The sequence below is a fragment of the Triturus cristatus genome, chromosome 2_1 (assembly GCF_964204655.1).
Source record: "Triturus cristatus chromosome 2_1, aTriCri1.1, whole genome shotgun sequence".
NCBI classification, from domain to species: Eukaryota; Metazoa; Chordata; class Amphibia; order Caudata; family Salamandridae; genus Triturus; species Triturus cristatus.
Window position 1 is genome coordinate 1,174,101,801 of NC_140581.1, and position 15,377 is coordinate 1,174,117,177.

A 15,377-nucleotide genomic window follows, 5' to 3' on the forward strand; every position below is an offset into this window, starting at 1 on the left:
ACTATAGCCTACACTTTAGGCTGAGCACCGAGTGACATGGAAAGACCAGGGATTGAACACCTAATCTTCAGAGTAAGAGTCTAAGACCTTAACCATTAGGCCAGAGTGACTCTTTATCAGTAGGCCTGAAAACTAATATATGACATGCAGATCAGAAACACATGGCTAGGTAGAGAAGTATGTTAGTGTCCACCAACAGTACTATTCTTTATAGTGTTGAATGGAAGGACCGAGAGAGGGAACGATAGAGAGTCGTTTTTTTTCACTGTGGTAAGAAGTTCTTCAAAAGAGATATATTCAAACAAGATGAAAAGAAAACATTTTCCCAACCTTACTGATGGAAATACCATAGCCTACACTTTAGCATGAACACCCAGTGACATTGAAAGCCCATTATTGAACACCTAATCATCAGAGTAAGAACCCAAGACCTTAACCATTAGGCCAGAGTGACTCTTTGCAAGTTGGCCTGAAAACTAATATATGACATGCGGATCAGAAACCCATGGCTAGGTAGAGAAGTATGTTAGTGTCCACCAACAGTACTATTCTTTATAATGTGGAATGGAAGGACTAAGAGAGGGAACGATAGAGAGTCTTTTTTTTCCACTGGGGTAAGAAGTTCTTCAAAAGAGATATATTCAAACAAGATGAAAAGAAAAAATAGTTCCCATCCTTATTGAAGGAAATAGCATTGCCTACACTTTAGCCTGAGCACCAAGGGACATTGATAGATAAGGGATTGAACACCTAATCTTCAGAGTAAGAGTCTAAGACCTTAACCATTAGGCCAGAGTGACTCACTTCCAGTTGGCCTGAAAACTAATATATGACATGCGGATCAGAAACCCATGGCTAGGTAGAGAAGTATGTTAGTGTCCAGCAACAGTACTATTCTTCATAGTGTGGAATGGAAGGACTGAGAGAGGGAACGATAGAGTCATTTTTTTTTCACTGGAGTAAGAAGTTCTTCAAAATAAATATATTCAAACAAGATGAAAAGAAAAAATATTTCCAAACCTTACTGATGGACATACCATTGTCTACACTTTAGACTGAGCATCCAGTGACATTGAAAGACCAGAGATAGAACACCTAATATTCAAAGTAAGCGTCTAAGACCTTATCATTTAGGCCAGAGTGTCTCTTTACCATTTGTCCTGAAAACTAATATATGACATGCGGATCAGAAACCCATGGCTAGGTAGAGAAGTATGTTAGTGTCCACCAACAGTACTATTCTTTATAATGTGGAATGGAAGGACTGAGAGAGGGAACGATAGAGAGTCGTTTTTTTTCACTGTGGTAAGAAGTTCTTCAAAAGAGATATATTCACACAAGATGAAAAGAAAAAAAATTCCTAACCTCACTGATGGAAATACCATAGCCTACAATTTAGCGTGAGCACTCAGTGACATTGAAAGACCAGGGATTGAACACCTAATTTTCAGAGTGAGAGTCTAAGACCTTAACCATTAGGCCAGAGTGACTCTTTGTCAGTTTTTCTGAAAACTAATATATAACATGCAGATCAGAAACACATGGCTAGGTAGAGAAGTATGTTAGTGTCCACCAACAGTACTATTCTTTATAGTGTTGAATGGAAGGACCGAGAGAGGGAACGATAGAGAGTCGTTTTTTTTCACTGTGGTAAGAAGTTCTTCAAAAGAGATATATTCAAACAAGATGAAAAGAAAACATTTTTCCAACCTTACTGATGGAAATACCATAGCCTACACTTTAGCATGAACACCCAGTGACATTGAAAGACCATGTCACTGGTCTGCTTGACCTCTCGGCGGCCTTCGACACGGTCGACCATAAGATCTTAGTAGACCGTGTCGGACGGATGGGAATTTTCCATACAGTGAGAGACCTGCTCTCCTCCTTCCTGTCCAACAGATCACAAGTGGTCACTCTGGGGCCATATCAATCGGCCAAGCGTTCACTTCCTTGTGGGGTTCCTCAAGGCTCCTCCCTTAGTCCGACACTTTTTAACATCTATGTGTCGGACCTTGCGGGTGTGATCAAAGCATTCGGGATGAGCCTAACCTCATATGCGGATGATACGCAACTAGTGTTGGCCATCAAAGGTGACGGGCATGAGGTAGCAGAACGTTTTAAAAACGGTATGGTAGCAGTCGGAGAGTGGATGACAGATAACTGTCTGAAACTTAATTCCGATAAGACGGAGGTGCTCATCTTTGGCTCTCTCTCCCCGAGATGGCCCACTTCCTGGTGGCCGTCGGCCTTTGGTACTCCCCCTAGTCCGACCCTCAAAGTCAGGAATTTGGGAGTTACCTTTGACAACCAGCTCAACTTCATGGCTCATGCAAATAAGGTCGCAGCCACTGCTCATTACAAACTCCGAATGATAAGGAAAATCATTCCTTTCCTGCCAGATACTGCTGCTAAAACTTTGGTCAGCTCTTTAGTGCTTTCATCACTAGACTATTGTAACTCTCTTTTTCTTAATGCCCAAGTTAGGGTAATAAAAAAACTGCAGACAATACAAAATGCATCAGCGCGTCTTCTGGCCCGATCACCAAAGTTTGCTCCTATCACTGACACCATAAGAACTTTTCACTGGCTGACCATCCAAAACAGGATTAAGTTCAAGTCACTTTGTATAATTTACAAAGCACTTCATGATCAGGGGCCTCGCCTCCTCAAGGACAAGCTTACTCCTTACATACCATCCAGACAGCTTCGCTCTTCCAATCTGAACCAACTAGTGGTTCCACGCTCCAAAACAGTGTCCTGGGGTGACCGCCGGTTTCTGGTCGCCGCCCCAAAGATATGGAACACTCTGCCTCATCACATTAGAACTTGCCCCTCACTTTTACAGTTCCGTAGGAAGCTGAAAACTTGGCTGTTTAATCAGTGATAGTATACCTTTCTCCTCTTGTTTCCCATGCTTAGTTAAGAGACACCTGCTAAGGTCTAGCGCCGAGACGCCTACGGGTATTCGTTCGCGCTTAACAAATGTCAAAAATAAATAAATAAATGCCTAATCATCAGAGTAAGAACCCAAGACCTTAACCATTAGGCCAGAGTGACTCTTTGCCAGTTGGCCTGAAAACTAATATATGACATGCGGATCAGAAACCCATGGCTAGGTAGAGAAGTATGTTAGTGTTCAGCAACAGTACTATTCTTTATAGTGTGGAATGGGAGGACAGAGAGAAGGAACCATAGAGAGTCATTTTTTTTCACTGGGGTAAGATGTTCTTCCAAAGAAGTATATTCAAACAGGATAAAAAGAAAAAATATTTCCCAACCTCACTGAAGGAAATACCATTGCCTACACTTTAGACAGAGGACCCAGTGACATTGAAAGACCAGGGCTTGAACACCTAATCTTCAAAGTTAGAGTCAAAGACCTTAGCCCAGTGGTTTCCAATCTGTGCGCCGCGGCACCCCAGTGCGCCATCAAAACTAGCCAGGTGCGCCGAGAACGGGTTCGCACCAGTTTGGGAACCACTGCAGGTTTATGGAATCCGTATTCATACGCCAGTTGTTTAATATGAACAGACTGCTAACCAAGTTTCCTGCGGCACTATATTAAGTTGCTCTTGGTTATTTGGAACACCAACTTCATATTTTTCGTGCGGATTGCGACGCTTAGGGAGGTCTAAATGTGAACACATAAAAAACAATCTGAATGTGACCGCATATCCTGCATATGCGCATTGGGTATGGAGCACACTGAAGAGGTTTTTCCAAGTATTTCAGTGGAAGACGAATTGAAACCTGAACTGAGTTTAATGTGCCACAAGAGCTTGCAACACAATGGCAATGCTGTGTTTTCAACCCTCCATAAATAATTTTCTTAGCCGTGCGCACACATTAGAAGGCCTCGTACACTTATCTCAGTGGATTTGTTTGTGACAATTGCTTTCAGGGTGCATAATATCTCGACTGCTGTGCTTAGCAGGTGGCCCCAGGTATTGTTGAAGCGTGACAGCCGAATTTCCTTTGGTTGGAAATGCGTCTGACATAAGCAAATCCAAGATACACAACTGACAGAGCAGTGCTACTCGTTGGGCAACAGAGTAGCCTAAGGCACATTATCTAACGACTTAGAACGGGAAACAAACCCATACATGTGAGTAGATAACAAGCTTAAACCAAGGAAGTCCGGTGCTCCTGACGCAGCTGTCAACTTGAGACATTTTGCCTTTTCCATTTTTTATTTTTTTTTACCGGGTGCTAGGTGGGCCACAGTCAACACAAGTGCCTGCTCTGTGATATTGTGGAGTGAAGATAAACATGATATGCTAGATGGGCATTGAAACTGCTCTATTTTAATCACCTTTTTCAAATAAGGCACGCCATAATTTTAATTGTGGTGGAATATTTAGTACTTCTTTCATAGTCAAAAAAAGAATGAAAGTTTGAGTCCACCCTGATGGCGTAGAAATCTGTAACGTACATGTTACATACAGATCTGGCTCAACCTACTGAGCTAGAACTACTGACTGGCCAGTACATGAAAAAAGCATAACAGCACAGCTTCCTGGCTTCTTGATAGGAGCAAGTAGAATAAGGATCCCAAAAGGCGATTACTGCAAAAATAACAAAACGTTAAATAATCTCTCGACCTATGTTATCTATTTGAAGGTAATTAAAATGTATCATCCTTACAACTTGCAGAAAAGCAAACAGTGGGGTGTAAACGGTTTTCATCCCTGCAGTTAATTTAAACTTTCGTGGAAATATAACTGCAAATGAAAAGTACACAAATCAAAAGTGCTACACAGAACATCCAATGTTGTTTGGGTTGTTTTAAAGTCAAATAGTGAATAAGAACAAAGTCAAAAAATAAATAATATTCATCCATGTCGCAAGCCCAGACTGGGGCCATCGGCAGCAGCGAGCCCAAGGTGAGCACCTCCACTCTGGTATGGGTACACTGAAGGGTGGGTGGAGAGAGGGACAGCAGGTGCAGTATGCACATCTCTACCTCGAGGCACGAAGCCGACACAGTAACGGGCCTGATGTAGAGGGGGGCTGTGGCCCTTGATATTCATTTTCACTCCGAGGCACAGAACTGGCACACTGAGGGACAAGCGATCCCAGGTGGGATCTTCCGCTCCAAGGCACAATGCTTAACTAAGGGGGTTAGTGGAGAGAGACAATGGACACCAGTTGTGCACTTCCATCCTGAACAGGCACCAGTTTTGCACTTCCATCCTGTGCACTATGCTGACACACTAAGAGGGTTGGTGGAGAGAACGGCAGTGGGTCCAAACTGTGCCTCTTCACTCAGGGTTACGATGCTGGCAAAGAGACACAGGAGGAACGAAGGGTGGAAGGCCCAAGGTGTGCAGTGCACCTTCACTTCCAGCACAGAGCTAGTACACAGAGGAATCATGAGGGGAGAGGCCCGAGGTAAGCCACCTCCTGCTGTGGCATTGAGTGAGTGCTATTGGCACTGTGAGTGGGGATAGAGAGTACATGGAACAGCAATTCCAAGGTGATCATCTCCCTCCCTGGACAAACTAATAGAGATTGAGAAAGTAAAGTGCAGCAGGCACAAGGTGAATCCCTCTGAACTGGGATGTAGAATGAGGGTTGCTGGCATATTGAGTGAATTTTAGTGGAGATGTGAGAGCTGGCCCAGGATGACCATTGCCCCATGTGTGCACCCTGCAGACATACAGAGGAGACCAAAGGTAAATATGTTGTCTGTGAGACGCTGTACAAACACCACTAGCACACCGTGTCCAGTAAAGGCTAAAGGGAAGGGCCAAGCACCTGCATCCATGAATGTGCTCACAGCTGGCACTGTGGAGGTTGCATGCAAGAGGGAGGCCGTATGATTATAATAGCATCATCCCAGTTATTTTCAGGGAGAAAAATGTAAGTACTCCTGAGACTGGGTTTACATCTATCCACCCGTCCAAAAAAAGTAGCATAATGGGGAGCCGCGGCCAATGGCAAGTAGGTCAAGGGAGCCGCTGGTCAAAAAAGTTTGGGAACCACTGATATACGCTATTGGAGCTGGAATTACCACGGCTGCTGGCACCAGACTTGCCCTCCAATGGATCCTCGTTAAAGGATTTAAAGTGTACTCATTCCAATTACAGGGCCTCGAAAGAGTCCTGTATTGTTATTTTTCGGCACTACCTCCCCGAGTCAGGAGTGGGTAATTTGCGCGCCTGCTGCCTTCCTTGGATGTGGTCGCCGTTTCTCAGGCTCCCTCTCCGGAATCGAACCCTGATTCCCTGTTACCCGTGGTCACCATGGTAGGCACAGAAAGTACCATCAAAAGTTGATAGGGCAGACATCCGAATGTATCGTCACCGTCACGGGGACGTGCGATCGGCCCGAGGTTACCTAGAATTACCAAAGCGGCCGAGCGAGCCCGAATTGGTCTTGGTCTGATAAATGCACGCATCCCGGGAGGTCAGCGCTTGTCGGCATGTATTAGCTCTAGAATTACCACAGTTATCCAAGTAACAGATGGAGCAATCAAAGGAACCATAACTGATTTAATGAGCCATTCACAGTTTCACTGTACCGGCCGTGTGTACTTACACGTACATGGCTTAATCTTTGAGTCAAGCATATGCTACTGGCAGGATCAACCAGGTAGCTGCACCTGCTGCCCATCTCCCCGACCGGCAACCTTCACGCACCTCTCCCTCTAGGGAGCCTGCCAGGGGAAGGAGCCAACCCGCCTGGGCGGGAGGGCTCCCTGGAGGGGTGTGGAGAGGTGCAGTCGCATGGGTACCGGCAGGCCCAGTCGTCTCCCCTGGGAGGGAGAGGCAGGCCGAGGCTCAGCCTGAGTGAGACACAGGGGTGCCGGAGCCTGGCGGCAGCGACACCCCTTGAAACAGTCGTTCCGAGCTGCTGTGGAAATGTGCTGGGCAGAGAGGGGTGACGGCATGGCGCGCGGGGCCTTCGGACCTACTGAGCAGCAGCATCCAAGGGCCTGGCACCACGGGCTGTGAGGCAGGTGCGTACCCGGGCCCCTGGGGGCCCCGGCGGGCGAGTCTGGGTCCTGCCTTCCCCTATTTCAGAATCGCCGGACCGCACGGAGGTCTGACTGACCCTCTCCCTAGTAATCTGGAGGAAAATGACCCCCCTTTCTTGTAACCCGTGCACGCGAGGTGACCCAAGGCGCGAATGTACCCGACCTCCTGGAGCCCTTGCTGGGGAGGCAAATGGACCCTCATCGGGACTTCCAGACAAAACCCGGCCATCTGGTCACCCCATTGGAAAGCATTGTGTGTGACCAGATGGCCAAGGGGATAGGCGCAACCAGATGGCCGCAGGGATAGGCGTGACCAGTTGGCCGAGGGGACAGGCGTGACCAGATGGCCGAGGGGAAAGGTGTGACCAGATGGCCGGGCTCGAAAGGGAAGCCATCTGGTCGCTCTGTGCCCCAACGAAAGAGTGCGCCGGGGCATGGGGGACCGGAGGCCCAGGGCCGCTGCTGGGCCCAAGCCATGGAGGCTGCGTGGAGGACCCGACGGGCCCTCCGACCCGGGGCCCGCGGATGCCTTGACAAGCAGGGGAGGCCTGCACGGGACCGACAGACCCCTGTCCCGGGCCCTTGGCGGAGCGGCAGGCTGGAGGACGGGGCCCAGGGCCGGAGCCCCCGACCCAGGGCCCGGTGGGGCCCCTGGACCCAGCCGGGGCTCCCAGGCCTGGAGGCGCAGGGGAAGCCTCCCCAGGCCCTCAGGGGCCCGTCCGGAGCTCCTGAACCCAGCCAAGCAAGGGGAGGCTCCCCGGCCACAACGGAACCCCGTACCGGGCCTTTGGTAGTGCCGCAGTCCGGGGGACAGGGCCCAGGGCCGGAGCCCCCGACCCGGGGCCCGGTGGGGCCCCTGGGCCCAGCTGTGTCTCCCAGGCCCGGAGGTGCAGGGGAAGCCTCCCTGGGCCCACCGGACCCCATCCCGGGCACCCTGCCACGCGGCAGGACCGAGGACGGAGCCTGGTGTGGGGAGGCTGTCCTCCCAGGGGCCCCTGGACCCAGCCCAGCAGGGGAGGCCTGTCGGGTCTCATCCGGGGCAGCCTGCCATGCGGCAGGCCCCGGGACAGATCTAGGGCTGGGGCGGCATCCTGGCCTGTCCAGCTGCCGGCTGAGGACCGCTAGGCCGAGAGGGGTCCCAGAGTACCCTGTCCCTAGTAATCCGGAGGAAGGCTACTCCCCTTTCTGGTAACCCGCGCGCTCCAATTGACGGAGGAGACCCTAGGGGAAAACGCGCCCGGCCTCCTGGAGCCCTGGCTGGGATTCGGGAGACAAATGGATCCTCATCAGGACTTCCAGGCCGACGCGGCCATCTGGCCGCCTCATTGGAAAGCATTGCGCGTGACCAGATGGCCAAGGGGAAAGGTACGACCTGATAGCCGGCACCTGAAAGGACTCCCGTCTGCCCGTCCCGAGCCGAGCCATAGCAGTAGGGCTCCCGCCTGCCCACCCACGCAGGGCTCGGTGGGCTGTGCTTCCCTTGGGGCTCGGGGACCCCGGCTGGGCCACAGGCACTTGGAGGACCACCAGAGCTCTTGGGCCCGGGCACTCGGGGGAGGACTGCCCGGGACCCATGGAGCCCGTCCCGGGCACTTTGCCACGCCGTGGGCCGCAGGAGGGAGCCCCGGACGCCTGGGAGGATGTTGCCCGGGCATAGCCCATCTGGTCCCCGGCAAAGAACCGCCAGCCCCGAAGGGGTGTTCCGGCACACCCTGCCCCTACTAATCCGGAGGAAGGCTACCCCCCTTTCTTTCAACCCGTGTGCTCCGAGTGATGGAGGGGACCCGAGGCGCAGACGCGCCCGACCTCCTGGAGCCCTGGCTAGGATCCAGGAGGCAAATGAGCCCTCATCGGGACTTCCAGGCCGGCCCGGCCATCTGGTTGCCCCATTGGAAAGCATTGCACGTGACCAGATGGCAGAGGGGAAAGGTGCGACCAGATGGCCGGCACCTAAAAGGACTCCCGTCTGCCTGTCCTGAGCCGAACCATAGAGGTAGGGCTCCCACCTTCCCACCCATGCAGGGCTCGGGGGCTCTGCTTCCTGGGGGGCTCGGGGACCCCGGCTGGGCCTCAGGCACGGGGAGGACCACTGGAGCTCTCAGGCCCGGGCACCCGGGGGAGGACTGCCTGGGACCCGTGGAGCCCGTCCAGCGCACTTTGCCACGCCGCAGGCCGCAGGAGGGAGCCCCGGACGCCTGGGAGGATGCTGCCCTGGCATAGCCCATCTGGTCCCCGGCAAAGAACCACCAGCCCTGAGAGGGGCGTCCCGGCATACCCTGCCCCTACTAATCCGGAGGAAGGCTACCCCCCTTTCTTGTAACTGGCGTGCACCGCGAGGCTCAGGGGACCCTAGACGCAAACGCGCCCGACCTCCTGGAGCCCTGGCTGGGATCCGGGAGGCAAATGAGCCCTCATCTGGACTTTCAGGCCAGCCCGGCCATCTAGTCACCCCATTGGAAAGCATTGCGCGTGACCAGATGGCCGAGGGGAGAGGTGCGACCAGATGGCCGGGACCAAAATGACACCAATCTGCCCGCCCTGAGCATTCATGGTAGGGCTCCCGTCTGCCCTTGCAGGGCTCGGGTCTGCAGGGCACGGGGCCTGCAGGGCTCAGGTGGCTGCAGGGCTCGGGAGCTGCAGGGCTCGGGGGCTGCAGGGCTCCGGGGCTGCAGGGCTCCAGGGCTCCGGAGCTCCCGGACTCCGGGGCTGCAGGGCTCTGGGGCTGCAGGGCTTGGGGGGGCTTGGAGACCCCACGCTGGGCCTCAGGCATGGGAGGCCTGCAGGAGCTCCCGGGCCCGGACACCTGGGGGACCCATGGAGCCCGTCCCGGGCACTTTGCCTCGCTGCGGGCTGAAGGAGAGAGCACCGGACGCCGGGGAGGTGTCGTCCGGGTTTAGCCCATCTGGTCCCTGCCTGAAAACCGCCATCCCCAGGAGAGGCATCCCGGCATACCCTGCCCCTAGTAATCCGGAGAAAGGCTACCCCCCTTTCTGGTAAACTGTGTGCACCGAGTGACGGAGGGGACCCTAGGCCCGGACGCACCCGACCTCCTGGAGCCCTGGCTGGGATAGGGCTCCCGTCTGCCCTTGCAGGGCTCGGGTCTGCAGGGCACGGGGCCTGCAGGGCTCGGGTGGCTGCAGGGCTCGGGAGCTGCAGGGCTCGGGGGCTGCAGGGCTCGGGGGCTGCAGGGCTCCGGGGCTGCAGGGCTCCAGGGCTCCGGAGCTCCCGGACTCCGGGGCTGCAGGGCTCTGGGGCTGCAGGGCTTGGGGGGGCTTGGAGACCCCACGCTGGGCCTCAGGCATGGGAGGCCTGCAGGAGCTCCCGGGCCCGGACGCCTGGGGGACCCATGGAGCCCGTCCCGGGCACTTTGCCTCGCTGCGGACTGAAGGAGAGAGCACCGAACGCCGGGGAGGTGTCGTCCGGGTTTAGCCCATCTGGTCCCTGCCTGAAAACCGCCATCCCCAGGAGAGGCATCCCGGCATACCCTGCCCCTAGTAATCCGGAGGAAGGCTACCCCCCTTTCTGGTAAACTGTGTGCACCGAGTGACGGAGGGGACCCTAGGCCCGGACGCACCCGACCTCCTGGAGCCCTGGCTGGGATCTGGGAGGGAAATGAGCCCTCATCGGGACTTCCTGGCCGGCCCGGCCATCTGGTCTCCCCATTGGAAATCATTGCGCGCGACCAGATGGCCGAGGGGAGAAGTGCAACCAGATGACTGGGACCGAAAGGGCTACCACCTGTCCAACCCCAAGCCTTCGCGCTAGGGTTCCCGCCTGCCCACGCAGGGCTCAGGGGCTCCTCTTCCTGTGGAAGGACCACCGGAGCTCTCGGGCCCGACGCCCGGGGGATGACTGCCCAGGAACCATGGAGCCCTTCCTGGGTGCTTTGCCACGCCGCGGGCCGGAGTAGGGAGCCCCGGACGCCTAGGGAGGTGTTGCCCAGGCATAGCCCATCTGGTCCCCGCCTGAGAACGGCCATCCCCGGGAGGGGTGTCCCGGCAAACCCTGCCCCTAGTAATCCGGAGGAAGGCTACCCCCCTTCCTTGTAACCCGCGCGCTCTGCGAGGCTCAGGGGACCCTAGGCGTGAACATGCCCGACCTCCTGGAGACCTGGCTGGGATCCGGGAGGCAAATGAGCCCTCACCGGGACTTCCAGGCCAGCCTTACCATCTGGTCGCCCCATTGGAAAGCATTGTGCGCGACCAGATGGCCGAGGGGAGAAGTGCTACCAGATGGCCGGGACCGAAATGACGCCATTCTGCCCGCCCGAGCCTTCGCGGTAGGGCTCCCGCCTGCCCTTGCAGGGCTCGGGGGCTGCAGGGCATGGGGCCTGCAGGGCTCGGGAGCTGCAGGGCTCGGGGGCTGCAGGGCTCCAGGGCTGCAGGGCTTGGGGGCTGCAGGGGTTGGGGGCTGCAGGGCTCCGGGGCTGCAGGACTCCGGGGCTGCAGGGCTCCGGGGCTGCAGGGCTCCCGGGCTGCAGGGCTCCGGGGCTGCAGGGCTCGGGGGGCTCAGAGACACCATGCTGGGCCTCAGGCATAGGAGGCCCGCAGGAGCTCCCGGGGCCCGGACACCCGGGGGACCCATGTGCCTGTCCCGGGTACTTTGCCTCGCTGCGGGCTGGAGGATGGAGCACTGGACGCTGGGGAGGTGTCGTTCGGACTTAGCCCATCTGGTCCCCGCCTGAGAACCGCCATCCCCAGGAGGGGCGTCCCGGCATACCCTGCCCCTAGTAATCCAGAGGAAGGCTACCCCCCTTTCTGGTAAACCGAGCGCACCGAGTGACGGAGGGGACCCTAGGCCCGGACGCACTCGACCTCCTGGAGCCCTGGCTGGGTTCGGGGAGGCGAATGAGGCCCCATCGGGACTTCCAGGTCAGCCCGGCCATCTGGTAGCCCCATTGGAAAGCATTGCGTGTGACCAGATGGCTGAGGGAAAGGTGCGACCAGATGGCCTGGACCGAAAGGACTCCCATCTGCCCGCCCGAGCCTTCGTGGGAGGGCTCCCACCTGCCCTTGCAGGGCTCGGAGGCTGCAGGGCACGGCGACTGCAGGGCTCAGAGGCTGCAGGGCTCGGGAGCTGCAGGGCTCCGGGGGCTGCAGGGCTCCGGGGCTGCAGGGCTCGGGGGCTGGAAGGCTCGGGGGCTGCAGGGCTCTGGGGCTGCAGGGCTCCGGGACTGCAGGGCTCCGGGTCTCCGGGGCTCCAGGTCTCCGGGGCTGCAGGACTCCGGGTCTGCAGGGCTTCGGGGCTGCAGGGCTCTGGGGCTGCAGGGCTCCGGTGCTGCAGGGCTCCGGGGCTGCAGGGCTGCAGGGCTCCGTGGCTGCAGGGCTGCAGCCCGGCCATCTGGTTGCCCCATTGGAAAGCATTGCATGCAACCAGATGGCCAAGGGAAAGGTGCAACCAGATGGCCGGGACCGAAAGGACTCCCATCTGCCCGCGCCGAGCCATAGAGGTAGGGCTCCCGCCTGCCCTTGCAGGGCTCCAGGACCCTTGTCCCGGGCAGATGGACACGTGGCAGGCCGCAGAACGTGGGCTCCCAGGCCCTGACCGAAACTCAGGAGGCCCGGGGCTAGTCCCTGCTTCTCAACGCACCCAGGCCGGGGAGATCGGAGAGCCTGCCCAAGCACGAGGGACCCCAGTCCCTCAGGTTTTTTACGAAATAGTGCGTAGTTGCGCTAGGCAAGGTCCGCCCAGCCCTACTCAGGACATGCGCTTGTTTTCCACAATTGTTTTCAAATTTCTGCATAGTGGCGCTACGCAAAGTCTGCCCAGCCCTAGTACTAACCAGGCAAGACCATGTTTAACTTCTTCAGTGATGGACATATTAAGCGAGACAGACACCCTCATTCACCTAAAGCAAAAGAAAAAGACCACTGCACCTGGTATTCCCATGCGGTACTAACCATGCCAGACCTTGCTTAACTTCTGAGATCAGTTGCTTTCATGGTGGTATGGCTGTAGGCATGAAAAGCACTGTATTTGGGGGTCTTAGCTTTGTTCATTTAGCTTCAGTTTGGCTCATAGTAAGCGAGACGAGCCACTCCCATTCACCTAAAGCAAAACAACAACAAAAATCCTACAGCAGCTGCTATTCCTATGCAGTCTCCCATCCAGGTACAAACCATATGCAACCCTGCTTAGCTTCTGAGATCAGACTGATCATGTGCTTTCAGAGTTGTATGTTTTTCAATTTTCTTCAGTGCTGGTCATGCCTCCCTCATTCACCTAAAGCAAAAACAAAAAGCCTGCAGCCCCTGGTATTCCCAGGCAGTCTCCCATCTAGGTACTAACCAAGCTCAACCCTGCATAACTTATGAGATCATACAAGATCAGGTGCTTCCAGAGTGGTATGCCCGATGGCATGAAAAGCACTGACTTTTGGGCTCCTAGCTTTTTTCATTCTTCTACTGTGCTGGCATAGTAAGCGAGACAAATCACCATCTTTCATCTAAATCAAAACAAAAAGCCTACAGCACCTGGAATTCCCAGGAAGTTTCCCATCCAGGTACTAACCAGCCCCCACCCTACTTAACTTGAGAGATCAGACGTGATCAAGTGCCTTCAGGGTGGTATGGTTGTAGGTACGGATAGCACTGACTTTGGGGCTCTTAGCTTTTTTCCATTTTTCTTCAGCCATGGCCATAATAAGTGAGACAAACCTCCCTCTTTTTCCTAAAGCAAAACAAAAAGCCTACATAAGCTGGTATTCCTGGGTGGTCTCCCATCCAGGTGTTAACAAGGTGCTTTCAGGGTGGTATGGCCGTAGGCATGAAATGCACTGACTTTGGGGGTTTTAGCTTTTTTCAGTCTGCTTCACTGCTGGCTCATAGTAAACGAGACAAGCTTCTGAGAACAGATGAGATCAGGTGCTTTCAGGATGGTATGGCAGTAGGGATGAAAAGTACTGACTGTGGGGCTATTAGCTTTTTTTCATTCTTCTTCAGTGGTGGACATAGTAAGCCAGACAAGCCACCCTCATTCAACTAAAGCAAAACAAAAAGCCTACAGCAGCTTGCATTCCCAGGCGGTCTCCCAGGCAGGTTCTAACCAGGCCTGACCCTTCTTAACTACTGAGATCAGAAGTGATCAGGGGCTATCAGGGCTGAATGGCCGTAGGCATGAAAAGAACTGACTTTGGGGGTTTCTGCTTTTTTCATTCAGCTTCAGTGCTGGCTCATAGTAAGCGAGACAAGCCACCTTCATTCACATAAAGTGAAAAAAAAAAAAGCCTACGGCACCTGGTATTTACCGGCGGTCTCCCATTCAGGTCATAACCAGGCCCGACCCTGCTGAATTTCTGAAATCAGACGATATCAGACGCTTGCAGGGTAGTACCTCCTTAGGCATGATAAGCACTGACTTTGGTTGGCCTTACCTTTTTTCATTCTTCTTCAGTGCTGGCCATAGAAGCAAGGCAAGCCACCCTCATTCACCTAAAGCAAAACAAAAAGCCCACAGCTCCTGGAATTCAAAGGCGGTCTCCAATCTAGGTACTAACCAGGCCCAACCATGCTTAACTTCTGAGATCATATGAGATCAGGTATTTTCAGGGTGGTATGGCTGTAGGCATGAAAAGCACTGTATTTGGGGGTCTTAACTTTGTTCATTTAGCTTCAGTTTGGCTCATAGTAAGCGAGACGAGCCACTCCCATTCACCTAAAGCAAAACAACAACAAAAATCCTACAGCAGCTGCTATTCCTATGCAGTCTCCCATCCAGGTACAAACCATATGCAACCCTGCTTAGCTTCTGAGATCAGACTGATCAGGTGCTTTCAGAGTTGTATGTTTTTCAATTTTCTTCAGTGCTGGTCATGCCTCCCTCATTCACCTAAAGCAAAAACAAAAAGCCTGCAGCCCCTGGTATTCCCAGGCAGTCTCCCATCTAGGTACTAACCAAGCTCAACCCTGCATAACTTATGAGATCATACAAGATCAGGTGCTTCCAGAGTGGTATGCCCGATGGCATGAAAAGCACTGACTTTTGGGCTCCTAGCTTTTTTCATTCTTCTACTGTGCTGGCATAGTAAGCGAGACAAATCACCATCTTTCATCTAAATCAAAACAAAAAGCCTACAGCACCTGGAATTCCCAGGAAGTCTCCCGTCCAGGTACTAACCAGCCCCCACCCTACTTAACTTGAGAGATCAGACGTGATCAAGTGCCTTCAGGGTGGTATGGTTGTAGGTACGGATAGCACTGACTTTGGGGCTCTTAGCTTTTTTCCATTTTTCTTCAGCCATGGCCATAATAAGTGAGACAAGCCTCCCTCTTTTTCCTAAAGCAAAACAAAAAGCCTACATAAGCTGGTATTCCTGGGTGGTCTCCCATCCAGGTGTTAACAAGGTGCTTTCAGGGTGGTATGGCCGTAGGCATGAAATGCACTGACTTTGGGGGTT

The 15,377-nt window shown here is 54.3% G+C and overlaps 5 pseudogenes; all 5 read right to left on the reverse strand.

Annotated features, from left to right (window-relative positions):
* Positions 1 to 5,989: 5,989 nt before the first annotated feature.
* LOC146866550 (18S ribosomal RNA) lies at positions 5,990 to 6,597 on the reverse strand (annotated as a pseudogene; the record flags this gene model as incomplete).
* Positions 6,598 to 13,443: 6,846 nt separating this feature from the next.
* On the reverse strand, positions 13,444 to 13,562 carry LOC146866551 (5S ribosomal RNA; annotated as a pseudogene).
* Positions 13,563 to 13,978: 416 nt separating this feature from the next.
* LOC146866552 (5S ribosomal RNA) lies at positions 13,979 to 14,097 on the reverse strand (annotated as a pseudogene).
* Positions 14,098 to 14,428: 331 nt separating this feature from the next.
* Positions 14,429 to 14,547, reverse strand: LOC146866553 (5S ribosomal RNA; annotated as a pseudogene).
* Positions 14,548 to 15,048: 501 nt separating this feature from the next.
* LOC146866554 (5S ribosomal RNA) lies at positions 15,049 to 15,167 on the reverse strand (annotated as a pseudogene).
* Between the last annotated feature and the right edge of the window lie 210 nt (positions 15,168 to 15,377).